This window comes from Alligator sinensis, unplaced genomic scaffold (assembly GCF_000455745.1).
Source record: "Alligator sinensis unplaced genomic scaffold, ASM45574v1 scaffold119_1, whole genome shotgun sequence".
NCBI classification, from domain to species: Eukaryota; Metazoa; Chordata; order Crocodylia; family Alligatoridae; genus Alligator; species Alligator sinensis.
In genome coordinates this window covers 264102-291950 of record NW_005842386.1, presented here as the reverse complement: position 1 = coordinate 291950, position 27849 = coordinate 264102, and the positions used below count along the sequence as shown (strand labels likewise).

The window sequence follows — 27849 nt, the reverse complement described above, 5'->3', positions numbered from 1 at the left end:
GGGTTTAAAAAAAAAAGGGGGGATCTCCCATTGGCCTTGATGAGGATTCGTGTCTTTTATAATCTCGGGGGAGGGCACCGAGAGAATTACTTACTTCTTGAAATGTCTATGCAGATGTTATAAACACTACCTTGGCTGTACTGGGAATGTCATGCCAGCAGTCAAATATCAAGCAGGAGAGGCTACTAGTGGCTGAGGGATAATGGACGGAGGTGACAGGGTGGCTGGTGAACTGGCCTGGGCCTTGTCCTCAGCAAGGATGGATGCGTTTGTCCCACGTAGGACCAACTCTGGTGGTTGGTGCAGGGATCTCAGGACAATGGCTCCACCATTCACACCCAATATCTGTTTGGAAGAACTGAATAGTGTAGACGGTCCCATAGTAGCCAGTCTCGGGGATTTCGGCCAGCCTCAGCGTGCACCCGCAAGACAGACGGGCGTTTCTGTGCAGGCCTGAAAGGTTTGTCGCCCGCATCCTGACTGCCTTTACATACAAGCTAAAAAGAAAAGCACTCAGAACAAACTGAACCGTACATGTGTATTATTATTTATTATTAACATCATCATTATTAAAACTGGCATGCGTTATATGGGGAGGGCACTACGGCTATTTATTTCTGATGAGTACGTTGCTGGATTTGAACATGTACTCAGCAGCTAATCAAACTAAGCCACTTCCTGAATCTTGATGAAGAATCTCTGTTGTCAATAAATCATAAACAACAACAGAGCAAAATCAGGCTCTATTAAAAATCTGTATTTCTTTTTTCTTTACAGAAAACAATGCTGGAATGCTGATGGCTTCGGACAACGTTCTGGCATGAAGACAGCTATAAAGCACAAACACACATAAATGAACTCGGAAAGAAACCAGAAAAAAAACCCGCGTTTTCATGACATCAACAAGAAGCTCTTTATTTTTCCTCAAGTTTTCTTTTCTAAAAAAAAAAAAAAAAGGAACTAAAACATTTGCAGCAATGAGACAAACTTTCTCTTCAGGTGACAATATTCAAGCATGTTCTTTTACTAAATTTAAATTGAAAGGAAAAAAAAAAGCTGAACAGGATACAGTATCAGGAGAACTGAGAAACTGTGAACCTTTAAAGACCTTTAAAACAAAAAACTTCTTAAAACTGTGAACCAAGACATGGATGGAATAACATTTAAACCCCTGATTACACCCTTGTGTGTTCTTAAGGAGACAACACCATCTTTCCTACCCCTACGGTATTTAGGGAATGGTTTACAACATATCTTTTATTATAATCTTTTAAGGAAAACCTGCAATATTTAACTAGCAGTGACTCTGCCATTTCTGTTTGGATGTCTTCTTGCACCTTCTTTTTCTAGACAGCGCAGTTATATTTGTAGCTAGTGGCCAAGGGCAGGAAAGCTTTCCTTCCTCCTTCCTCTCATTTGTATTTGCCACACCCGGTAAAAATTTTTAGGGAAAAGCATCAATGGAGCTATCATGATCAATGCATAACAGCTAACTGCGAATAATTACCAAAACAGAAAGGAAATCCCGTATCCGGCTATATTTTTAGCCATTCATTAAAGCAGCAAAAATATTCTCAGAATTGCTGTTCTAAAATAACATAAAAGATGCTTCCTTGGGTTACACTTTGAACAGGCTATAATCAAAAGAAAGAGAACCAAGACTAACTAAGCCCCAGAAAGCGATATTGTCCCTTTAACCCACAGTATTCCCCATTTCCCATTGGTACTTAACATTTTTCACTATGTTGTGACTGCTATTATTTCATTTAACACTGGTTAATCTGTATCTGAGGTATATGGAAACCCTCTAGATGATAAGATTGGAAAGGTTCCAGTGTTGGCAGTTTTCTAGTGTGCACATACTCTGTGTGTTTTGATCCTTACAGGAGCTCCCTGTTATTTGGACTGCCTGCCAATTCGTTCTTGGATCAGTCTCTCGCTTAGTTCCCACAAGGCTGCAGCCGTCACTTCGTTCTGGGCCTCTTGTGATGGCAAGCAGCGACAGCAGTTGTTGAAGTACAGTCCTCCCAGGCCCTCCAGCTCTGGAGCAGTGGCACAGTAGACAGTTGTGGCAGCTCCTTGTTGCTAGAATTAAAAAAAAAAAAGGATATATATATCTATATATATATATATTACAGTTGTAATTTTGACTGTGGTCCTGTGAAACCATGCGTCTTATTAAAATATCGATAAAAAGCATTGCAACTGACAGTTAACTTACAGTATGACAATGTTAAGGCTAGCACATGACTTTCTGGAAGCTCATTTTAATGCACCTTGATAACGATGTATTCATCTCTCAAAGCAAAACCAAAATGCATCGATCCAAATCCTAGTTTGTCTTTACTCAGAAAAAGACTTTCTTCAACTTCTGCAAGTATCTTGCCTCAGTCAATACCATCAAAATTATCCAGCTGAGATTATTATACAAGGGGGAAAAAAGGGAAAACACTGCTTTACGTGTTTTCCTTTACAATACAGAAAATAATGACCAAACTCCTTGATTTCCACGCTTTCCTAACCTTGATAAGCAATGCAGACTGACATTTTATTTTTATTTTTTTAAACCTCTTGTACAAAATTAATCCGGGCACTTCAGTTAAAGCCTATCATGTAAAGTGCAATTGGGAGCTGTGCCAAAACTGTCTATATATCTTTGATCAACAGTCTTGCTGTGGAAGTTGTCACCACTACTGTGTCAAAATGCTTCTCTACTTCGTGCAGCAAGAGATGTTCTTGATTTGCAGAGACTCAAGGCTTTGCAGCAGTTTTGCTACCCTTTAAGACCTACTTGCGGAAACTAACAGATCTTTAAGAAATACGGCGGATAGATCAGAGCTGTGCGGGTGACTTTTGTCATCCAACATCTAAGTGCAAAGAAGCAGAATGGATCACTTTTGAATTCTGTGATGGAAATTAGAATAATAAGGGCCCTCAACTTTTTGGAACTCATGCAGATGTGATGTGGGAGCATCTCATTCAGATTGACAAACCTCTGTCAAAAAAGCTGCAGAGAGAAAAGACAAAGCTTTGCTTTGCAAGCTGTAATTAAAAACATAATAGGAATTCATAGCAAGACATCGTGCATGCAGCTCTAATTTAAAACCAATACTGTCTATCTGGCATCTTATGATCACTTATGCATACTAGTTCTTTTTGTGGTACCTAATTATAATCTGATAGGAATCAGAACAAAGAGGCTGCCACGTATGATAGAAAAGGTAACCAAAGAGATAGTAGACGGTACCACAAGAAGATGAGTTCACGGGGAGTAGGAATGGGCTTTAATCTCTAAGGTTGTCCTTCAAATTATTTTCTTCTCAGATCCAGTAATTATAATCACGATACCTAAGGATCAACCAGGAGTTGAGTGAATGGGGACCAAAGAGAGTTACCTAACATTGTCATCTTCCGGTGTCAAATCTGTCTAAAAAGCCTAAATCATCTTCAAGATGGGTTTCCTATTTGTTCTTAACTTACACAACATGCGAAAAAAAGGCAGGGGGGTAATTAGCTAGCAGGGCCCATGCTTTTCTCTTAAGATGGGAAAAAGTTAATAACAATGAACTCTGTGACTTAGAAATGTTCTCCCATGGCAACCTAATCCTGGGACAAAACCAAATTGGCTAGAAACATACAGCTCTTACCAAACCAAAAGATCTTTTTTTTAAAGTTAATGTGCTAAATAGTAATGCTTTTATTAAACCAAATAATCTATTAAAATACTCCTATGAAATAATCTTATATATTACAGTAGTACCTATAGAAATGAAACGGGGTTCTATAGAAATTACATTCATATTATTTAGGAGAGAATGGCAGATTTTCTATAGACTGATTCAACCATCAGAGAGTTTCACTGCGTGGATATGCTCGATCTTTCGTGTATAGAGGATGGTCCAAAAGACTTAACAAAAGATTATAATTTTTTTGTATTCAATTCTATAGGACATTTTTTCCTAAATGAAAAATAAAACTAATGTGATCAATGAAAAAGACTAGTTACTATGCTATTACTGAAAAGCTGCATTATGGTCAACTTAGATTCAGGTTTGCTTCAATCAGAACTCAGCTAATTCACAAAATGGAAAATTAAAAAAAAAACAACCCAACAACTTTAATTTGAGATGAGCCAAATTCTGTTACTTTTCAGTGAAATCCTCAGTAGTTAATTGCAGCCAAATAACCCAAAATGAAACGGAGGGAGCCCGGACACACACAAAACTGTAAGAGAAGTCACTGGGAGTCTCTCCTGTGTGTCCACTGGGATATTTGTTTAAAAGATGAAAGAATGTTTTCAGGGGAAGACTGAAATATTTTATCATTTAAAGCTGCCTCTGTTCCTTTGAGAGCGCCACATGAGCAACGTGCCATTTGCTTTTGGGTCAAGTGCTACTTTACCTACTTCTAAACACTTCACTCATTGTGTTGGCTGTTTTGGAGGAAAGAGCACAGCAGCTTTTTCTTTGCAAGCAAAGAACTCTTTTTTTTATCCTTAAGAAGGGAAATGGAAATCATATTTATCCCACAAAAGCTGACAGTGTGGTGGGTGAAGTTAAGCATACTTAGCACTTAGCATCATCAGAGCAGTGCACAAACATTAACTAATTAAACCTCTGGTGTTCCCTGGAACTAGGTCAGTATTGTCCCCATTTCATCAGGTGGAAAAACTGAGAGAAAGAAGTTAAGGCCCAGCTCCTCAGAGGTACTGAGGCATTTAACTCATTAACAAGTAGGAGGTAGGCACGGCAAGTCCTTTGATAATTTAGGCCTATGTCATTTGCCCAAGGCTACATGGAGAAATGATGTCAAGAAAAGTGAATGGCTCTCAATTGCATCTATAGACCATTGGCCCATGCTGCCTCATTGCAGTGAGAAGGCCATGTAGGGACTAAGCACAGTTTTCGATCCTATAAGAAACTCAAATGCTTTAGGAAAATCTGGAATACAGATCCAAACTGTCTACAAACTCATCAGGGGGGGTTAGCAGGAAATAGGGGATACTGTGTTTACCAGGGCACCCCTCGGTGTTACTAGAAATAATGGCCACAAACTAAAGGAGAGTAGATTTAGATTGGATATCAGGAAGAAATTCTTTACGGTGAGGGCTGCCAAAATCTGGAATGGGCTTCCAAGGGAGGTGGTGCTCTCCCCTACCTTGGAGGTGATCAAGAAGAGATTAGACAGGCACCTAGCTGGGATTATTTAACCCCAGTGCTCTTTCCTGCCTAGATCAGGGGGTCGGACTCAATGATCTACAAGGTCCCTTCCAACCCTAGAAACCTATGAACGCTTCGAGATCCCAGCACTACCATAACTAAGATGAGATGACACTGTTTCTCAGCAAACAGAATTCATCCCTTATCAACACAATCTTTTGAGTGACATCTTTGTATGGTAAGATATTGTGACAGTTTAGTAACAAGTTTTAATTTTTTTTACTCATCAGCTTTGCAGTTCACATATCATCAGCACAAGGCAACAGGATGTTAGGGAGTCTAATTAGTAAACAATTCCACGCTGTTGATACGAGATGAAGCATTCTTAAAATGATAAAAAGAGCCCTTTAATCACCACCGAATGACTTTCGATGCCAAACAGTTTTGTGCCATGTCAGTACATAATTTGAAAAAGATTAAAGAGCTCTATCAAAGAATTAACGTTAACAACTTCGTTAAAAAAAGTCTTAAACAATGAGCTTGTCAGTTGTCAAAAACGTTCCATGACCTGTTCTGATTAAAAAAAAAATGCTTATAAAAAATGGAAAAGCTCTGGGAAACCTGAACATTTTCTTTCTAAGACTGTGAGTTGGATGTTGTGGTACTAATCACTGAAGCTGGGGTCACCCATCTTTAACCTGTAACAAAGGCAGTGAGTTAGAATGATGAATACACGGGATAAAGAATTTCTGAGAAGCCCAACTGAATCTTTAATCATGCCTGAATGCCATTTCCGATCCAGTCAAACATCTGAAAGCTGCCAGGCAAGAGCCATGCTATCAATCTTTATAGTGTATGCAAAATTACCCAGGAATCTTGTTTTGGATTAAGTTAAAGTGTGTCTTGGTAATAAGGGTTCATCATTCTCTTTTGCAAATCATTTGTCAGATTTGCAGTACAATCTTAAACTACTGCAGAGTGGGATTTATAAAGCAGTTGCTGTTTATTTATAGTTGAGGCTCAAAGATCTAAATTATCCATCCTTCCAAAATCCTTTGTTGGGATAAAAATGTTAAGTAGCAACTAGTTTATAGTCATTTATTTCCTAACTGCTAGCTATCAATTTGTAGCTGTTGGCGCTGAATGCAAAATGAATATTGAATATCTTAATGGTAAAGGAAAAGGGGTCCTTTGATATGCAGTATATGGTAAAAACCTCATTAATATATGTAGCGCATCCATTAGTATTCTAAGATACTATTTATGTTCCCGATAAGAAAACATATTATACAGTTAATGTTTAGTTTTCAATTTGTCTGGTTTCACCTGCATGTTTCTTTTCTAAAATTAGATTCCTGTTCTGCAGCAGGTTTAAATATGAAGTGTATAAATAATAGAAACAAAGCCATAACTTATCCGTATATTCATCAACTACAAATGAATAGGAACCATTCTAAACAACAGTAAATGCATACATGTAGCACTAAACAGTGCCAATCAGGGGAGTTGGAAGAGGACTTATTTTTTTAATGAACAATTAAGGTTCACTGGACTTGTTATAAAAGGCGTATAAGGTCAAGAGTGGCATTCTGCAATTTGAATGATGGCGAATGGAAACAGGTGAATTCAGAATGACAGGAGAAGCAAATATTTGTGATGAGATCCCAACTCAAAGCAAGCAGGCCTGGTAAAATGCAAAGGCCAGTGCTTCCTTAAACCTCTTCCAGCTTTTCTTGTTATTCAGCTCAGGTCTATTAGGCAAAGCAAACACTTTCCCTGTGCAAAAACAGCAGATTAATACAGCAGCATTGTGAACATGCACTTAGACTGGAATAATTTATTATACAGCAGTGAAGGAGATGAGGTAATAAGAACATATTCCACATCATGGGATAAATGGCAGCCTCCACGCCCTCTCTATGCCTCTGAATAACACTCTTACAATGGGCTTTAAATCCACTCGGTTGGAAAGTGGAAACACAACATTTTGAGTGCATCTGTTGGCCTCAGCACTGCACAGTTACTGATTCTCTATGAAAAATCTAGCTTGCAAAACCTTGTTGGAAAAAGCTTGTACGGAAATCACCTCCGCATTTTCAAAGGCAGATACTAAAACTGTTTCTTGCAGCTTGCTATGCCTAGGGCTATAGTCTCATCTGGCACAGAGCAGCACAGCTCCACTAACTTCAGTGGAATTATGCAGATCTGTGGGAGCTGAGGATCTGGCCATGCGAGGCATATGAAAATAGAGTCCAACTACATGTGGGCTTACAGCAGCACACGCCATTCGGCTGCAGAAAAGTTGCATCAGAGAGTAAACTTTTGAGATGGCCACTTCAGAGTCCATGATCTGGCTTCTACTGTCTGATAAAACTGGGCTGGAATCACAAAATGTCCTAGCAATTCCTAGTGTAGGATGGAAACTAGTACAAACCCGGGCAATTCTACATCTCTGCCTGCTCACCGGGAATTCAGTCGCAGCCTTCAGGATTCCCCAATGTCCTGAAAAATTGCTGGGGCCCAACCCTGAGAACCTCCTGAAGCCAGTGGGAGCTTGGGAGCCTCAGTTCATCCCAGCAGAGAAGACGCTTTGGCTGAATTTCTCATGTTATAAGTCAGAATAGTTGTAGATGGCCACCACTCGAACAACATCGGGGTGGGGGGAGGATGTAGTCGTATATAAGGTGCAGTATCAGACCTGCTTATTTCTTTCTCTATTTCTCTTGCTCTGAGCACTCCAAGCAGGCACTCTCATCTTCTGAATTACTCCCCAAAAATGCATTATTCTATAATAAAAGAGGATGCCCTGATTATTTATTCAGCAGAGAATGCAAATTTGAGACTTGTCTTGGTTAGTTTGGGTAAATCCAGTAAACTGAAATCCAATCTCCGGTCCAAAAAAAAAAAATCAGAAAAAAAAACAGGACTTTAGAGCTACCAGATATGATCCAATAAGCAAACCAATTCACTTGACTCAAGGTGCCACCAAAACATAAGTGCCACCAAAAAAACCCAACCTGAAGTGACTCAGTAATAACAACCTTTTCAAAGGTCTTGGTGAACCACATCAAAACCAGAGAAATGGCTGCAATCTCTATTTCCTCAAAAATCTCCCATTTAAATCATTGAGTCACTTAAAAGATAAGACAGCACCTAAACTCAGATCTGTCAGATCGGCTTATTTTCATTCCAGTCTATTTCTTTTCAACAATATTTGGCTACAGAGGCTTACAACTATGTCTTCTCTGATGTATTTTCTAGTTGGTCTCATCTTGTAACTTTTCTCATAGTTATTAAGACCTTACACACACAGACTATTCTTTACATACATTATAGAAGATAAATGCTCCATATGACTTGAGTAGGAAAACTGCAGAAGTTCACAAAAGAGGATTTGTTTTCAACTGCTGAAGCATTAAGGCCTAGTGATTATTTCACTAGTATTCAAGTCTCGGTAGTTATATTTAAGCTATATTCTGGGTATTAGCATTGCAGAAGAAAATAGTTTCACTGTAATAATAAATTTGGATAATGCAGAGTAGTGTTTGTGTGGAACAGCAGTCAGTAAGCACTCAATAATGACAATGAAAGTGTTTGAAAAAGATGTACTTTCAACGTCTGGAGTGTCAAAGGAGGAAGGCCTTCACATACTCCACAGAAAATACAGCACAGACCTGAGAGTCAGAAAACTGGCTTGTATTCCTGATTTTGACCCCAACTCACTATGTGAACTTTGGCAAGTCACATAACCACCGTGTACCTCAGTTTCCCTGTCTGTGTAAGTGGGAAGAGTAATATTACTTACCCACCTCACAGGGCTGTTGTGAGGATTAATTCATGTCTGTAGAGTGTTTTGAGATCTTTGGATGAAAGGCACTATGTAAGTGTAAAGTGTTATACTATAAAGCGAAACATTATTAAAATGCTTAGAAGATGTAGAACCAGGTTGGCAAAATAGCTGATAAAAATGTAAAATGAACTTTTTTATTAGACATATATTTCTTTATTGTGTAACCCATGCTCTTCAATGTATGAAATCCTAAATCTTCCGCAACATTGGGCCCTATTCTGATCTTACTTTCTCTCCCCATGCATTTTGCCCAGTTTGGAGGGAGAAAGAGCTTAGCAAAGCATTCCCCCACACCGATTTGGGATGTCCTTTGAGAAATGTATCCGTTTAAAGGTAGGTTCATGTTCCCAAAAGTTGATGGTAGAAGAGAGACCAACACCGACAAGGACATTATATGGGTTCATTTCTCCAGCACCTTAGCACACATTACAAGAGGCCGGAACTGCACAAGGCATGTGAAGAGATACCTACAGCAAGTTACCTGCTTCCTAAAATAAAGCGTGTATCCCCCCGTTCTTTTTAATGATATTACTGAAGCGCATTACCACTATTTGAAAACTGCTTTGAAACAGATTTAGAGCCACATTGAGCTGAAAACATAGTTAGGAAGCAGACAACTTTACTTTGCACAGCCAGCATTGGCATGGCAGCAGAAGAGCACTCTGTAGTTTGCTGGCCTCAACATTTGTAGAAGGTTCACACTTACGGGCTCTCCCAAATTTGTCTTCCCCCTATCTATGCACCTGTCTTATATTTTTAAAATAATTCCTCCAGCACAATCACAACTATGAACACTGTGTGCAAATTGTGCAAATTGCTACTACCAGCAATGGTTCCCCTCAAATGTCTTCTGCTCTAATGACAACACCGAGTGATAATGTACTGCATGTTGTTCCCCATGCTTGTGGACTTGGGAGTTATTTTAGCAGTGCTCAGGTCATTCTGTTTTAGAGGCAGAGTGATCTTAGGTTGATTCTGTTGCATTGATATTCAAAGTGTACCCCTCGTTTTGTTTCCTCAATACTGGCTACTGGGACTAGGAGCAAAGAGCATCAAGGAGCCGGCATTTTTTACACCAAAAGCAGCAATATCGGAAGTAGATCATGTTGATACTGGTCTGTCACTCACCATCTAAGCATTTGCAATCTACCTCTATGTAATATGCAGAAAACACCTTGTCTGGCTCCTTTAAGTGGTCAAAAGTGGGAATTCCCACGAGTCTGATGCAAATCAAACTAAAACTCGCATGCAGCCAAATCAGGAGCAGATACTAATGGACAAGCATATATTTGACACACGGGGCTGAATACCTTCTTGACAACAAGCAGAACCTGCCATAAAGAAACTTTACTTGTCCTGCTCTAGAGAATACCTTCAGATTAGGGTCCACTGATGCTCAAATATACATGAATGAGACTCTGTTGACACCTGGTTTCAATGATTAACTTACGTTGACTTGAAATGTTTTACGTTTTTGCTGTACCTAACTTTAATTATATATAAATATATATATATACACACACACTTTATATAAATGTACGTATACATACAGTACTGTATATGCTGTATATATTTATATAGCTTTTTAATACTACTACTAGTGAGAATTAAGACCTTTTTCATATATGGTATTGCAAAGACTCTCATTGCAGTACGAAGAAACTTGCAGTTGGTTTCCTCCCTTATTTCATGTGGAATAATTTTAGACTGGATTTGATTTTAGCTGGGAAGGAAAAAAACAAACAGTGGAAGGCTTTTTTGAGCAAGTGACCTTTCAGGGCAAACATCTAATAAGCTGTTTGTTTAGCTTTTAAAACTAAGGACTGATTTTCATCTGATGATATACAAATATATACAGCTCGGCACTAAAATGCATTGAAAAAAAAAACACAGGGTGTTATGATGGGGACATATCATGGTAAAAAATTAACTACTAACTCTGTCTTCCAGAAACTAATTAAGGGAATGTATTTTGCAATAATACAGATCTAGTAAACAGGCCTCCAATGTCTAGGCTTAGAGCTATAAGCCAGGCACTCCTGTATTATGTATGTGTGATTTTCATAGATAGCCTGCTGTAAAGTGAGCCCTGTTAGTGCATCTTTCAGGCTCAAAGACACTGGCCTTGTTAATATTTCATTTAGTACATACTGTAGAGTCTCATTTATATTACTTCTATAATTAATGGTGATAGCTTAGGCACTGCCTTTACAAGGAGAGATCCCTGTATGTTGGTCGATGGATAATGAAAAACAATAGATATTTCATTCACCAGCAGCTTGTTGCTAGTTAGTAGGAAATTATCGTGTGTACTGTTGCTTTAATTGCCAGGGTAAATAATGCTGCCGCTGTGTTAGTGAACATTTTAAAGCACTTGATGCAAATAGACTAGAAACAAAACAAAAAAAAAATTACCTTTATTATGCTATACCTTAGCATAGAGAGTTAAAAAGGTATGTCTTAAAACATTTGCGTTCTATCATGCAAATATATCTTAATATGCATGTGCTGACTATTCAACTACTGTATTTTAGGAAATACAATTATGCTGCCTTTCTCTTCTCCTATGTAGACTGTAAATAACTGTAGATCTTCCTCTTGTTTTCCTATGTAAATATATGTAAATACTAACAAGCTATGCATGCTGATATTCTAGGCAATTTCAGGTACTTTTATAATCTGAAGGCATGTACTTGAACTGGTTTGTTAAAAAAAAAAATCAACTCTCTCAAACTCTTTAAAGCTTACTAGAAATTAAAGATTTCTTACTAGACTGGTACCTTCAGTCTCAGTCGTTTCTTTGTTTCATGTTTTCCTTCATTGTCCAGGTCACCTATCAAGCACCAGTATCGAGGGGGCCCGATTTGGGACTTCTTTCTTCCAACCAGTCACTCTTGACCTCTCTCTCTCTCGAGCAGAGGACCTGTCCTACTGAAGTTAAACACAAATCCTACTTCAAAGACTTAACCTAGGCCATGTACAGATGTCCAGTTTCCACTGGGAGAATTGTTAAGTTCCTGATATGAGAAACAGGCAGGTGCTTTGCCACGCTTCTCCACCCAGTTAGAGAAGCACCGGGTAGAAATTTTCCACCACCGGCACTGAGCCTTGTATGCAGCCGTGCTTTCTAGCCCCTTTATGGGCATTCTGCAGAGAGAAAGATTTTTTCCCTTTCTGCTCTGATCTCTTTTTTTGCCTAAATTGTTTCTATATTTCAGTTTTCCCAAGTACCTGCTTCATCAAATAAAGATCCAAGGTCTGTAGTGGTCACGATTTACTTTAGGGATACATACTCCATCAATCTCTTAGAGGACCTTTGCACCCTTTGTCAGAACCACTGCTTTTTGGCTGTGCTAGCAAGGTAGCCTTGCTGCAGACTGTCATGCTTTCCTGTCTGAACACAGCCCTTATGTTTCCTCTTTAGTGTGTTTATGACTTTGATAGACTGTGAAAATAATTTGATAAATGGCTTGATAAATTCCCCATCTCTTTCCTTCATTGCTCTAACACTGTTTGTGGGAGCCTTTCAATTGGACGAGTGTGAACAAAAATGAAATTACCTACGCTTATAAATCAAGTCATATTCTGCATACAAATTCTGCTGCAAGGTTTCAGTTTAGCGTGCTCTCTCGCTCTCTTTTAGAAATAGATTCATATGTAGGGAGGAAAACCTGTGTATTCCTGAGTACGGTGGTATGAGGGAGAAAAGTCTTGAATAATATTACCTACAGAAACCAAGTACAATGGCAACTTTGCAATTGAAAGAAAACAGCTTTCATGTTTGAAGATGCTTTTGCCAGAATAAGGATATAAGAATAAGCACATTAATTGACAGTATCTTTGTGACTTTTTAAGTTCCTCAAACTTAACTTGATGTCTCGGGAAGATCTTCTCAGCCCCTGAAGACTCTTTTAAGATGAGTGTTTAAAAAGCTCAGTTGACATGGGCGTGATGTTCAAGTGCAAGCTATACGGGTCTTTAATAGAGGGTGTAGAAATGGTTCATAGAATTATTATCTTTCTACAGACAAAACCCATTACCTTCACACTAGGAGGGAAAAGCTAGTTTTTAACTTATATAAAATGGAATCAATTATCGATATCTTTGCATGGTTTCTTGGCTCTGCTGGGTAACAGTACAACAGAGCCTTTGTTATGCTCTCAGCAGTGCTAGATACACACAGTGATTTGGCAAAAGGACGGCTTCCTGTGCTGGGGTTCGTGTTACACCTTTCGTTTATATAAAATAAAATTGGCAACGGAAAAAAAATAAGTAGCAAAGATTTATATGCAAGGCTTACCCCTGAATGTCAAGAGGGGAAAAAAAAGGAATTAAGTTTTTTAGGTTGCTCTCATGGGTACTGTGACTTTAAAGTTTATCTCTACTCAAAATGCAGTTACCAATGCAAAAAAGGTCGGCTGAATTCAGTGGAAGGCAGGCAAAAGCAGAAGATCAAGGGATCCAGCTGTCTCTTGGCAAAGGACTGTTCTGGCAACTTCTGCCTTACCCCCCTCGCAACGCCATGGCCTGAGCCAGGCTTCAGGAGGTAAAAGAGGCCCAGGGGCTTCCCACATAGCTTAACATTTCCAGAAGAGAAAAGTGACAGTCTACTGGTGGCTTTCCCAAGTGGCATAGACTGCCATGCACATGCAGTTCGTCCTACTTGTATTTATTCAAAATTAAAGTCTTCATGTCTTTCACAGACATTTCTCAATTTACTGTATATATTCCTTGGCACAGAAATCAATACTGCAAAAATTCTCCTCTGTGTCTACGTATGCCCATACGTGTGTGTGTGTGTGTGTGTGGATGGATACACACATACACAGTTCATACATATTAATAACATACTTAGCCTAGAATTTCATACTGGCACTCAGGGTGGAAATATTCATTATTAGACTCCTATTAGTTTATCCCGTTCATGGGATCTGCTTCTGTAAAGCACATAATGATAAATGGCACATTTGCAAATTATCTTCTGAGTGCTGATGAGAAATCAGCAATCCGCAAGTTACTGTGACTTTGAATGAGTATACTTCACTGCAAGTCTAGTTTGCTGAAATGTCTGCCAAATGAGTGCATTAGTATATTAGGAATCTAATAAATTGACTAACAAGCATTTGATGAAAAATAGCTGTAACATCCGTTACAGTTATCATCCCAGCCAACAAGGCAACGCAGTTTTGGATTTTGAAGACAAAGATGCCCTGACAAGAGAGATGTTGCATTTTTCTCAGTGACATCCTCACAAACTGCATCTTTCCTAAACCCTCAGCAAAACACATCGTTTACAGTTTATTTAAACTTTTCGCTGCTTCTCTACAAGACTGATGCGAGGTTGCTCCATTAGCCATCTCATTGTAGTCTTACTGAGTCAAGCATTTGCTTTTCCCTATTTGGTGAAACTGGGATAGCTTATGTGCTGTAGAAAATGCTGAGAGCCAACTATTGAATGGTTTTCTTGCAGCATGGAGGAAAATCCTGCTCTATTGCTTCTCAGTGTTGAGGCAAGTGATGCCTAAGTAGGCTGAGATGTGTAAACACAGCCCTGTATGAGTTTGCCCATGACAAGCACAAGGATGAAGCTAAAGAATCAGAAGAGCTGAGGTTATGTTTCATTTCCAGGCAATGACGTGTTGCACTAGTTGCCAGCATTGTCGGGAGTTGCACAGCTAATTCTGTGTCCTAGTGAAAAATTTAAGTGCAAAAAAAAAAGAGCTCTTCACACTGCACAGGGTCAACCTGCTTGAGGTACTTACAGGTCAAATGCGGTAGGCTGAAAGCTGAAAAGGTCCACTAATAAGAATGACTAAGACGTGATCACCTCCCTTTGCAAGTAGCCTCATTGGCTTGAAAGGAACAAGCACAGCTGAACTAACATTTGCTGCTTCATACGCTAAAGCAGAATAATTGAATCTCATCCTTCAGGGTGTTAGAGAAAGACTTCCCCCACACATAGCATTGCTCGGTTGGACAGATGTGTCATGGGTTTTTTTTTCCCACACCACCTTCTGAAGTATCAACTACAGGTCACATCTAGAAAAAGATTTACCATGTGTGACAGATCACTGGTGTCATCTAGCATGGGAAGACCTAGGTTGGGAAACAGTGTTTTTTCTTCTTGGTTACGTTCCATACAAATTTCACTTTAATAAATGCTCTGCATGCTCACATTTTACTTTAAAAAGTCCTCTGCATAGGATTTTCAAAAATATATATTTGCACATCTAACTTACTACAAATGCTCATTTACCCTGGCTAGTAACCTACAACGACGGCGTGTCATTCGAAAAAAGAAAAAAAAAAAACCCCAAACCCAAAACAAACATCTGTACCATTCAGAAATACATTTCTGCTTTTACCTGAAACATTTGCAAGATCTCACAACCCTGTCAACAGTCTTGCTCCAGTTTTGTTTAGCTTATCATCGACAGACTAGGCTTTTGAGAGTGGACAAGTCATTTGAGTGCGCGCCACGGTTATAATGGCCTGACTGACAGCTCAGCCAGATAAACACAAGAGAATAACAGACATAGGAACAGGCTGGGTATTCATTTTGTCCGTTCAACCGGGTTGAAAGGATTTGCCAGCCAAGGGCACAACACTTCAGGCTAATTTGCTAAGCCAAAGCACTGCCAGAGTGTAAAGCTATAAAACAGATGAGCGACGTTGGGAGATCGGAGTCCCATATGAGGATGCTTATTATTCACCTCTTTCTCAGGGGAACTGAAAGTACTATTTATTCAAAGTCTCCATTTGATCATGGAGGGAGGAAATCATATAGAAGTGGACTTTGTTATAGTATATAAACCCTTTCCCTTGTGTTTCCCTCTCTCATATTAACTCCAGCTCCACATCCTCTGCAAGGTCCTCTGTCCCATCACTACCCCTTCTCTTCCTTCGCTCTTGCTCCTACGTCCTTCCCACGTGCTCTGTTACTCCCTCTCATCCTTGCACGCTCTCTCTTGGCCTTGTCTCCTGCTCCCACTCTCTTTTTCACCTTGCACCCTATTTTCAGTACATCCTCTTGTCTCTGTTGTACCACATACGTCCTTCTTTTAACTCCAGCCGGCTGAAGTCAGTTTTACGTTGTGAGCCTTTCAAGGCACCCGATCTGTCTACCATGCATGGCGAATGTTCCTTGGGACGGTGTCCTTGCTGCTGTGTACCCGCGGGCTCTGTGCCAGTCATGAACCTGTCATGAAGCCAATCGATGCAGTATCCCTGAAATTACGATGCCGTGCATGTCACAGGAAATGTTGTCTTCATAATTTCTAACACACTTCAAGCACCTGATGGATAAAACAACAGAGCCCGCAATTCCATTGGCTAATCACATTAAAATAAATGGTCTGTAGAATAGCCTGCCGTGTACTAATAAAAGGTAAGCAGCATTCTGACACATTCCCTCAAGCAAGCAAAAAAAAAGTTTACTTCCATTAGTTAAGTTTAAGTTTCCAGCATATTCCATTTTTTAAGTTGTTACCTGCTTCATAGATTTTTGTCAATGATTGATTTAAGCAGCTCTTTTCACACATTGGAGAACACAGCCCTAATTCTGCTTTCTGCTAAGTGGTGCGACGCTATTGGTTTCGGCAAAGCGTGTAGTTGAGACAGAGAATACAGCTATGAGTCTGCAAATGTCTCGCCATTTCAGTTGCTGCTTGATCCTGAGAAGTGGGAGAGTCGGGGCGCCCCAGTGGCAGGGCAGATGCTCATGGAGATTCATATTTGGAGCAATAGCTACACCCGAGCTAAGGGCTAATGACTTTAGATATGACACAGAGGGATTTTATAATCATCACCCAAAGCCCTTTTTAAAGTGCACCTGACATTTTTTGATCTACTTATAGAAAGCATTAAAAGGCGGATTAACACATTGCTACAGCGCATGTTCACCGTGATAGAGACACGCTTGAGACTCTTAGAAAGCTCTAATTGGGTTAAACCCATTTGTTTCCTCTTCTGGGTGTAATGTCCAACAAATACAGATTCAGAATTTACATTTGCATGGAATATAGTGCTGATTTATATTTTTTAATCCAGGCACGCTAAATGCAGATTTAAATATGCTTATGGCTATTACTGTTATATCAATCAGTTTATGCCCTCTAGTAATCCTGTATGATGCAGTAAAGAATATCAGCACAGTGGCAAGTTAAACTCTGTCTCATACTGTTACTAAACCAAAGAGGTGATAAAAAAAAGTATATCCAAATTACTTTTACTCACAGAAAACGACATCTGAAGAGTAATGTTGTAGTACCAGACACTGCAAGCTCTTTTGTTTTTTTTACCGTAAAACCTGAGAGTCCACTGATTTATAAAGCTGACAACTAATAAAATCATAAGCAAATATTTGCTTATCACATATCTGTGATACCCACAGACACAATGGTTTGTGTTGTGTATGTGTGTGTGGGCAAGATGGCCCCTATTGTTCTGGCCATGTGCTCGGCACATGATAAGCTAGAGACTGTATCTGGGTAAAATATGCAAAACCCTCTGGCCTCATTGACCAGAGTAAGCAGAAGATCCTCCAGGCAGACTGAGTAAGAGAGAGGCTGGACTGTCACCCTCCCTAATTGGACAAGGCTTGAGTGATGTCATGCCACGTATATAAGAGCAACTCAACTAAGGTTTTGAGCTTTTTCTCTTGGGGCTGCTGCACAGCTGAATTGGGAACCAGAAAAGCTGCTTCTGGTGTGTGTGTATGGGGCGGGGGTGGTATCCCCTCCTCTTCACTGGAGAGGCAAGCAAAAGCTATGGGATGGGAAAGCCTCAGGTACAGGGAGAGAAAGCTTGTCTGGAAATTTGAGACTCCTGTTTCCTCTCTTTTTCCCCTTTTTTTCCTCTTTAAGCAGGTTAATGCCACAAGGGTATTAATCCCTGGGGCAAACTGCCCTGGAATGGGTCCTGGCAGTTCCTGGCCCCTGCATTTGGGACCTGTAGTATCTCAGCATTGTGTTATAGCTGAGACTAGATGTCCAGGCTGTAGCCATAGATAGACCTGGGCCCTTTTTGCTGCTTCACAGCTGTTGCATTTCAGCCTAGATGTGCAGCTCAACCCCAGCCGTATGTTTTGGTTAGCTGGCAGATTTGGCCCAGATTGAAGCCTGGCACAGTTTGAGCTAGGCTGAGACCTGGCACTTCTTGTTGATCCAGGCCTCAGTGTGATAGAGGCCTGGCCACCTTTTGCTGTCCAGTTCAGGCTCAGTGAGATAGGTCTGGGCCTCCTTTTGTCCTTTTTGTAGTTTATGTCTCAACCAAGAGGTGTGGTTGGGTGCTAGTTGTAGTTCAGGTCCAAACCAAGAAAGGCCTGACCTTTCCTCTGCGCTCTTTTGCAGTTTTCTGCCCAGCAGAGCCAGGACTAGGAGTTTTGGGGTGCAGGATGCTGATGAAAGCTGCAGTTAACCCCTCAAAACCACCATGCGGATGTGGAGGTCGGTGCTCTCCACTTCTCCGGGAGCAACGGAGCCCCTTGCAACACAGAAAGACCCACGCTCTCAAGCAGCCCCCCACGGCACAGTGAACCCAAGGAGAAGCTCATAGGACTCTCCAGTGGGGACCCCCTCTCCAGCCCTTCAGGGTAGGTATAGGGGTGCAGGCCCCCATAACTACCCATTTAGGGAGCCCCAAGTCCCAGACTGCTGGGTATGGGTGAAGCCTCCCTAGGAGGGTGCGACCTATAGACTTTGCTCTGTAGTTAATAGTGTTTTAAAATGGTATTTCTTGTTTTCTTTTCTTTTTTTTCCTTTTTTGTAATAAATGTGAGCGTTGTGTTTATATTGCTTGCGAGGGAGGGTGGGGGGGTGTCTATGCGGGACACCCTAGTAATTTATTTAGCGCCTCCCAGGTGATCTGGGTGGTGGCTTGAGCCAAGGTAAAATATATTTAGTACCCCAAAATTGAACCCGGCCCTTGTTGCTGTGTAGTGACTTCCACACTCACCCCTCACACTACCACATTAAGACATGAAAGGTTGTTAAAAAATGCTTTTCCTTCGGTCTATATTTGTTCCCTCCCTGGTCTCGACAGTCAAAGCTTCCACTGAATTCAGTTAGAGCAGCATTCGTCAAACGCCTCTGAAAATCCCACCCAAACCATCCCTTGGATGGTTATGCTCCGCTCTAATTTCCATCAGCTGGAAATATGTTCCCGGTTGTGTCCATTTAAAGCTTCAACTATTTTTTATAATGCACTGTGGGTTGATTTTGCCTTCCTTGTTTGCGAGCAGCACCTCTCTTTTGCCTCCGAGAGGTCCTTTGGATAACATTCTGTACTACAGTACGAACAATGGCAATGGTATTAAACTAGGTCATGTACCTCTTAAATCATCTTCCCAAAACACAGTCTAATCTGTGATAACCATTTGTTTCCTTTTCTAAACCCACTTTCTGTCTGACTATGGATTTCGAACATGCGCTGGAAGAAAAGTGTGAGAAACAGGAAAGACACTACTTGAAGAATCCTACTGCTTTGACTCAACGCTCCGACAGAAATTGAAAGGCATGAACTTGAACTGTTGATAGAATTCAGATTCAATGCCAAAAGATAATGTGTCATGATCAAGTTAGGCAGAAAAAAAATGATACAGGGAGAGCAACTGTTCTGGGTATATAATAGACAAGTGCAGAGGTCTTTTGGATTATTCAGGTAGAAAACCAAACAGATGCAATTATATGTTCTCTATATATTATTTATTAAGTACCAACAGTTCCTTCCAGCTGACACCAGTTCAGCTCCCAAAGAACTTCCTTTCAGAGCCCATTTAATGATCTCATGTTTCTCCACGTTTTGGTTCCTCGCAGCTCTTCTGGATACTACCATCATTTTCTCCTTACAGGGAAGCAAATGTTGTTCCCTAAGGAAAAGCCACTAGATAATTTCCTTCAGGCCACATCCTGCTGTTATTGTGGAGAGTCTTTGTTGGATGTGAATGTAACAAATAGGTAAGAGAAAAATCCACCGTCTCCCAAACAAATTAAGCTAGTTGGGACTAAATTGAAAATACAAAAATGAAAAAAGTACAGAATATGAAAAATACAAAAATGAAAGAAGTCAACATGAGTGAGTCGTGCTTCAGTTATGATACCCGAGGGATTTGCTGTACTTAGGCAGACCCTAGAAGAAGCACGTGTCTGGTAAATTAACTCTTGCACTCCTGGAGGACAGAAAGTGCTAAAACTTACGGCACAGCATAAAAAGAATGAGTCCCTCTGCTCAAACTGGAAAAGTATATTTTGTCAACTGGCTACGCATCCTGTAACCTCTGTCCAACCGAAAGGCATGTTGCTTTAAGTCCACGTTCCTGGATTGTGTGTAGAATATTGCTTCTGCTGGGTGCCAGTCACCGACTCTACCCTCTCAATTTCATTTGCTTCACACGGTAAAATTGATGGCCAGTAACAAGGTGTCTACCCCCCACTTTGTCACAATTCTATGAAAGGATAACATTTCTACAAGAGCAGTTATTTGTCAATGTATTTGTGCTAAAGTGCACTGCAGTCTTAAGTGGAATAATCTTTTCTCGGCCGGCGACTGTGTAAAATTTGTTTTCAGTCAAAATGTAATTTCAAATCCTCCACTGTCAAAAGATTCCCCATGCATTTCTAATTACCAAAGCACTTTTTCCAGCATAGTTATGTTGTGGATAACAAGCTCCACTTCCCATTAAAGTGTTTTTGGTCCTTTCTTTTCCTCTTCATTTGATTTTGAGAGAGAGATCAATTCTGAGAAGTCAAAAAACTATTGCCAACTATTGAACTTAAGTGACCCTTGACGGCAAAACAAAAAAACATCATTTCAAAAGGAGCCCAACCTACTTAAAGAAGTGTTAGAAATTTCAGCTGAAAAGCAAAGCTGCTTACTTCATTTCTTCATAATTTCTGAAGGGGAAAAACCCCCAATGATATGTCATGGTGGCACTGGCTTTTAAGATACGAAGAATCCCCACCTTCTTGGGTGATAGTCTCAGCATACAAAAGAGTACAAATAATCAGATTTGAACCCATTCGACAGTCGCACTTCAAGGTCATTCTATTTTCAAAGGTATTGCCATTTTTAGTTTAGGGAGCATTGCTGGAATCTGTGTTTGGACTCACCATCAGACCCAACATGAAGGAATGGAGTAATAAAAGGTGGCAGCTCTTGCGGGAAGATAGTTTATCTCTGCCTTAGTTAATCAACCTTAATGGACTGAAGAGTGAGTCCAACTCTTTCACTATCTGGTCTATAAGAATGTTGATGAGCACAACCTTTAAACGGTCAGACAAACAATTGGCAAAATGTCTATCACATATACTACTGAGCACATAAAACTCTCTGAATTAATAGAAATGGTCTTCCCAAGTTAAGTACAAAGTGTTAAAGACAGCGGAAAGAAAACCCTGCATTTCTTCACAATTCCACTCAAAGGATGAAATCCTGGCCCTCTTGACATCAGCGGGAGTTTTGCCATTGACTTCAATAGGGCTAGCAACTTGTGTTGTAATACACACAACTAGATTACACTCAGACACACTGGTCCTCTAAAACCCAAGAAGTTTATGGAGCGATCATCCTTGAGATCGTCATCCTCTTGAAATCTGAAGTGCCTGATACACAATATGGCGCCGACCATAATTCTTCATGAAACTATTAAACGAAAAAGAATTTGAAATGCAAAAATGTAAGTCCTATGTTCTCTGTGTGTAGGAATTCCTTCATCTGCCCATGTGCTTGCATGTGCAGCCCAGTTTTTTGCTTGCAATTGTATTGTGGGCTTATAGCCAAAAAGAGCAGATTCCACAAGCCGTGGCTCGCCACTGGGAAACAAACCTTGCAAGTGGCCCTCCATAAAGTGTGAGTTGTGCATCACTGACCTAAGCAACAAAACGTTAATACAAAGAGGTAAGCAATGCCACTCTTGTGTCTATTTAACTTTCCAAACTCATGCATTAGACTTTCCAGGCAAACAATACATGTGGGATTTTCAGAAATGATGAAAGGCTCTTAGGTGCAGTTAGCAATATCAAAATGGTCACCTACATTTTTGCACCTTAAAGAACTTGTAGAGAAAACCTTCATCTCTTATGACCTACTTTGTAACTGAGGCATGGCTGGCACCTGCAATTACAAGTATAAATTTCATAGGTGTAAATTCCACCTACAAATGATAGAACACACTTGAAAAAAATGCACCCCATATTACCCCATATTTTAAGTTGTCAACTTTTTTTACAACTGAGAAACACTGTAGGTGCTGCTACCTGTAGGGTCATGTGGCACAAAATTCACTTACTTACCTTTTCGTGCAAGCTCATGGTACAAAATTGGTTAAATGTATTCAAGTCTTGTAAACTGCAATAGTGCAAAAGCTTTCTTTAGCAGAAGATCCTCCAGGCAGACTGAGTAAGAGAGAGGCTGGACTGTCACCCTCCCTAATTGGACAAGGCTTGAGTGATGTCATGCCACGTATATAAGAGCAACTCAACTAAGGTTTTGAGCTTTTTCTCTTGGGGCTGCTGCACAGCTGAATTGGGAACCAGAAAAGCTGCTTCTGGTGTGTGTGTATGGGGCGGGGGTGGTATCCCCTCCTCTTCACTGGAGAGGCAAGCAAAAGCTATGGGATGGGAAAGCCTCAGGTACAGGGAGAGAAAGCTTGTCTGGAAATTTGAGACTCCTGTTTCCTCTCTTTTTCCCCTTTTTTTCCTCTTTAAGCAGGTTAATGCCACAAGGGTATTAATCCCTGGGGCAAACTGCCCTGGAATGGGTCCTGGCAGTTCCTGGCCCCTGCATTTGGGACCTGTAGTATCTCAGCATTGTGTTATAGCTGAGACTAGATGTCCAGGCTGTAGCCATAGATAGACCTGGGCCCTTTTTGCTGCTTCACAGCTGTTGCATTTCAGCCTAGATGTGCAGCTCAACCCCAGCCGTATGTTTTGGTTAGCTGGCAGATTTGGCCCAGATTGAAGCCTGGCACAGTTTGAGCTAGGCTGAGACCTGGCACTTCTTGTTGATCCAGGCCTCAGTGTGATAGAGGCCTGGCCACCTTTTGCTGTCCAGTTCAGGCTCAGTGAGATAGGTCTGGGCCTCCTTTTGTCCTTTTTGTAGTTTATGTCTCAACCAAGAGGTGTGGTTGGGTGCTAGTTGTAGTTCAGGTCCAAACCAAGAAAGGCCTGACCTTTCCTCTGCGCTCTTTTGCAGTTTTCTGCCCAGCAGAGCCAGGACTAGGAGTTTTGGGGTGCAGGATGCTGATGAAAGCTGCAGTTAACCCCTCAAAACCACCATGCGGATGTGGAGGTCGGTGCTCTCCACTTCTCCGGGAGCAACGGAGCCCCTTGCAACACAGAAAGACCCACGCTCTCAAGCAGCCCCCCACGGCACAGTGAACCCAAGGAGAAGCTCATAGGACTCTCCAGTGGGGACCCCCTCTCCAGCCCTTCAGGGTAGGTATAGGGGTGCAGGCCCCCATAACTACCCATTTAGGGAGCCCCAAGTCCCAGACTGCTGGGTATGGGTGAAGCCTCCCTAGGAGGGTGCGACCTATAGACTTTGCTCTGTAGTTAATAGTGTTTTAAAATGGTATTTCTTGTTTTCTTTTCTTTTTTTTCCTTTTTTGTAATAAATGTGAGCGTTGTGTTTATATTGCTTGCGAGGGAGGGTGGGGGGGTGTCTATGCGGGACACCCTAGTAATTTATTTAGCGCCTCCCAGGTGATCTGGGTGGTGGCTTGAGCCAAGGTAAAATATATTTAGTACCCCAAAATTGAACCCGGCCCTTGTTGCTGTGTAGTGACTTCCACACTCACCCCTCACACTACCACATTAAGACATGAAAGGTTGTTAAAAAATGCTTTTCCTTCGGTCTATATTTGTTCCCTCCCTGGTCTCGACAGTCAAAGCTTCCACTGAATTCAGTTAGAGCAGCATTCGTCAAACGCCTCTGAAAATCCCACCCAAACCATCCCTTGGATGGTTATGCTCCGCTCTAATTTCCATCAGCTGGAAATATGTTCCCGGTTGTGTCCATTTAAAGCTTCAACTATTTTTTATAATGCACTGTGGGTTGATTTTGCCTTCCTTGTTTGCGAGCAGCACCTCTCTTTTGCCTCCGAGAGGTCCTTTGGATAACATTCTGTACTACAGTACGAACAATGGCAATGGTATTAAACTAGGTCATGTACCTCTTAAATCATCTTCCCAAAACACAGTCTAATCTGTGATAACCATTTGTTTCCTTTTCTAAACCCACTTTCTGTCTGACTATGGATTTCGAACATGCGCTGGAAGAAAAGTGTGAGAAACAGGAAAGACACTACTTGAAGAATCCTACTGCTTTGACTCAACGCTCCGACAGAAATTGAAAGGCATGAACTTGAACTGTTGATAGAATTCAGATTCAATGCCAAAAGATAATGTGTCATGATCAAGTTAGGCAGAAAAAAAATGATACAGGGAGAGCAACTGTTCTGGGTATATAATAGACAAGTGCAGAGGTCTTTTGGATTATTCAGGTAGAAAACCAAACAGATGCAATTATATGTTCTCTATATATTATTTATTAAGTACCAACAGTTCCTTCCAGCTGACACCAGTTCAGCTCCCAAAGAACTTCCTTTCAGAGCCCATTTAATGATCTCATGTTTCTCCACGTTTTGGTTCCTCGCAGCTCTTCTGGATACTACCATCATTTTCTCCTTACAGGGAAGCAAATGTTGTTCCCTAAGGAAAAGCCACTAGATAATTTCCTTCAGGCCACATCCTGCTGTTATTGTGGAGAGTCTTTGTTGGATGTGAATGTAACAAATAGGTAAGAGAAAAATCCACCGTCTCCCAAACAAATTAAGCTAGTTGGGACTAAATTGAAAATACAAAAATGAAAAAAGTACAGAATATGAAAAATACAAAAATGAAAGAAGTCAACATGAGTGAGTCGTGCTTCAGTTATGATACCCGAGGGATTTGCTGTACTTAGGCAGACCCTAGAAGAAGCACGTGTCTGGTAAATTAACTCTTGCACTCCTGGAGGACAGAAAGTGCTAAAACTTACGGCACAGCATAAAAAGAATGAGTCCCTCTGCTCAAACTGGAAAAGTATATTTTGTCAACTGGCTACGCATCCTGTAACCTCTGTCCAACCGAAAGGCATGTTGCTTTAAGTCCACGTTCCTGGATTGTGTGTAGAATATTGCTTCTGCTGGGTGCCAGTCACCGACTCTACCCTCTCAATTTCATTTGCTTCACACGGTAAAATTGATGGCCAGTAACAAGGTGTCTACCCCCCACTTTGTCACAATTCTATGAAAGGATAACATTTCTACAAGAGCAGTTATTTGTCAATGTATTTGTGCTAAAGTGCACTGCAGTCTTAAGTGGAATAATCTTTTCTCGGCCGGCGACTGTGTAAAATTTGTTTTCAGTCAAAATGTAATTTCAAATCCTCCACTGTCAAAAGATTCCCCATGCATTTCTAATTACCAAAGCACTTTTTCCAGCATAGTTATGTTGTGGATAACAAGCTCCACTTCCCATTAAAGTGTTTTTGGTCCTTTCTTTTCCTCTTCATTTGATTTTGAGAGAGAGATCAATTCTGAGAAGTCAAAAAACTATTGCCAACTATTGAACTTAAGTGACCCTTGACGGCAAAACAAAAAAACATCATTTCAAAAGGAGCCCAACCTACTTAAAGAAGTGTTAGAAATTTCAGCTGAAAAGCAAAGCTGCTTACTTCATTTCTTCATAATTTCTGAAGGGGAAAAACCCCCAATGATATGTCATGGTGGCACTGGCTTTTAAGATACGAAGAATCCCCACCTTCTTGGGTGATAGTCTCAGCATACAAAAGAGTACAAATAATCAGATTTGAACCCATTCGACAGTCGCACTTCAAGGTCATTCTATTTTCAAAGGTATTGCCATTTTTAGTTTAGGGAGCATTGCTGGAATCTGTGTTTGGACTCACCATCAGACCCAACATGAAGGAATGGAGTAATAAAAGGTGGCAGCTCTTGCGGGAAGATAGTTTATCTCTGCCTTAGTTAATCAACCTTAATGGACTGAAGAGTGAGTCCAACTCTTTCACTATCTGGTCTATAAGAATGTTGATGAGCACAACCTTTAAACGGTCAGACAAACAATTGGCAAAATGTCTATCACATATACTACTGAGCACATAAAACTCTCTGAATTAATAGAAATGGTCTTCCCAAGTTAAGTACAAAGTGTTAAAGACAGCGGAAAGAAAACCCTGCATTTCTTCACAATTCCACTCAAAGGATGAAATCCTGGCCCTCTTGACATCAGCGGGAGTTTTGCCATTGACTTCAATAGGGCTAGCAACTTGTGTTGTAATACACACAACTAGATTACACTCAGACACACTGGTCCTCTAAAACCCAAGAAGTTTATGGAGCGATCATCCTTGAGATCGTCATCCTCTTGAAATCTGAAGTGCCTGATACACAATATGGCGCCGACCATAATTCTTCATGAAACTATTAAACGAAAAAGAATTTGAAATGCAAAAATGTAAGTCCTATGTTCTCTGTGTGTAGGAATTCCTTCATCTGCCCATGTGCTTGCATGTGCAGCCCAGTTTTTTGCTTGCAATTGTATTGTGGGCTTATAGCCAAAAAGAGCAGATTCCACAAGCCGTGGCTCGCCACTGGGAAACAAACCTTGCAAGTGGCCCTCCATAAAGTGTGAGTTGTGCATCACTGACCTAAGCAACAAAACGTTAATACAAAGAGGTAAGCAATGCCACTCTTGTGTCTATTTAACTTTCCAAACTCATGCATTAGACTTTCCAGGCAAACAATACATGTGGGATTTTCAGAAATGATGAAAGGCTCTTAGGTGCAGTTAGCAATATCAAAATGGTCACCTACATTTTTGCACCTTAAAGAACTTGTAGAGAAAACCTTCATCTCTTATGACCTACTTTGTAACTGAGGCATGGCTGGCACCTGCAATTACAAGTATAAATTTCATAGGTGTAAATTCCACCTACAAATGATAGAACACACTTGAAAAAAATGCACCCCATATTACCCCATATTTTAAGTTGTCAACTTTTTTTACAACTGAGAAACACTGTAGGTGCTGCTACCTGTAGGGTCATGTGGCACAAAATTCACTTACTTACCTTTTCGTGCAAGCTCATGGTACAAAATTGGTTAAATGTATTCAAGTCTTGTAAACTGCAATAGTGCAAAAGCTTTCTTTTAATTTTTCTTTGACTAGATATTACCACAAGTTATGACCAAGAATTTAGCACATCCATTCAAATTATACCTTAAGTACTAAATAGAGCACAGCAGCAATTTTCTAGTCTTTCATACTTTGCAGCTTAATGAAAAGAGACGTAACTGCCCCAACCTTAGATTAATTAGATGCAATCTTTAAAAATATTTCATAGGTATATTTTTCTAATACACATATTATCATTGTACACTACCAAACTTGCTTGGAAGGTTAATGTTATTTTGGAAGAATATTTACAGTAGCAGTAATAGAAAACCTGATACCTAAAAAAATATTTTCCACCTGCAGCTATCTGTCATCCATCCCACACAAGCTTTGAAAGCTTTCCACTATCTGTCAAAACACAGGTTTTGATGCAATAAAGACTATAATTATTGAGCATTTACGAGAAATAATATTTTCCCTCTGGTACGTGTTATAACGGTTGTTAACATGCAAGTATGAATACTAATGCTTCAAACCTACCTATGCACTTCTCAAGTGATGAGGATTTTTTTTCTGAATACCGATACAAAGGAGAGTATAATAAAAGAGCAGGAGAAGATTGAGCACACATCTTGAAAAGTAAATGTCAATCAGAATAAGGTTTTTG

At 40.4% G+C, this 27849-nt stretch overlaps 1 protein-coding gene and 1 long non-coding RNA gene across 2 annotated transcripts in view; one reads left to right on the top strand and one right to left on the bottom strand.

Annotated features, from left to right (window-relative positions):
- LOC102381322 (transcription factor Maf) overlaps nucleotides 1–972 on the top strand; it is a 238983-nt gene extending 238011 nt beyond the window's left edge. Inside the window, 1 exon segment of the mRNA XM_025211026.1 lies at nucleotides 778–972. The gene's annotated coding sequence lies outside the window, so the exon portion shown is untranslated.
- LOC112551222 lies at nucleotides 890–27849 on the bottom strand. The gene is made up of 2 exons (XR_003095444.1): nucleotides 27723–27849; nucleotides 890–2085 (listed from the first exon to the last, which is right to left on the bottom strand). It is a non-coding gene; the product is annotated as an uncharacterized LOC112551222 (long non-coding RNA).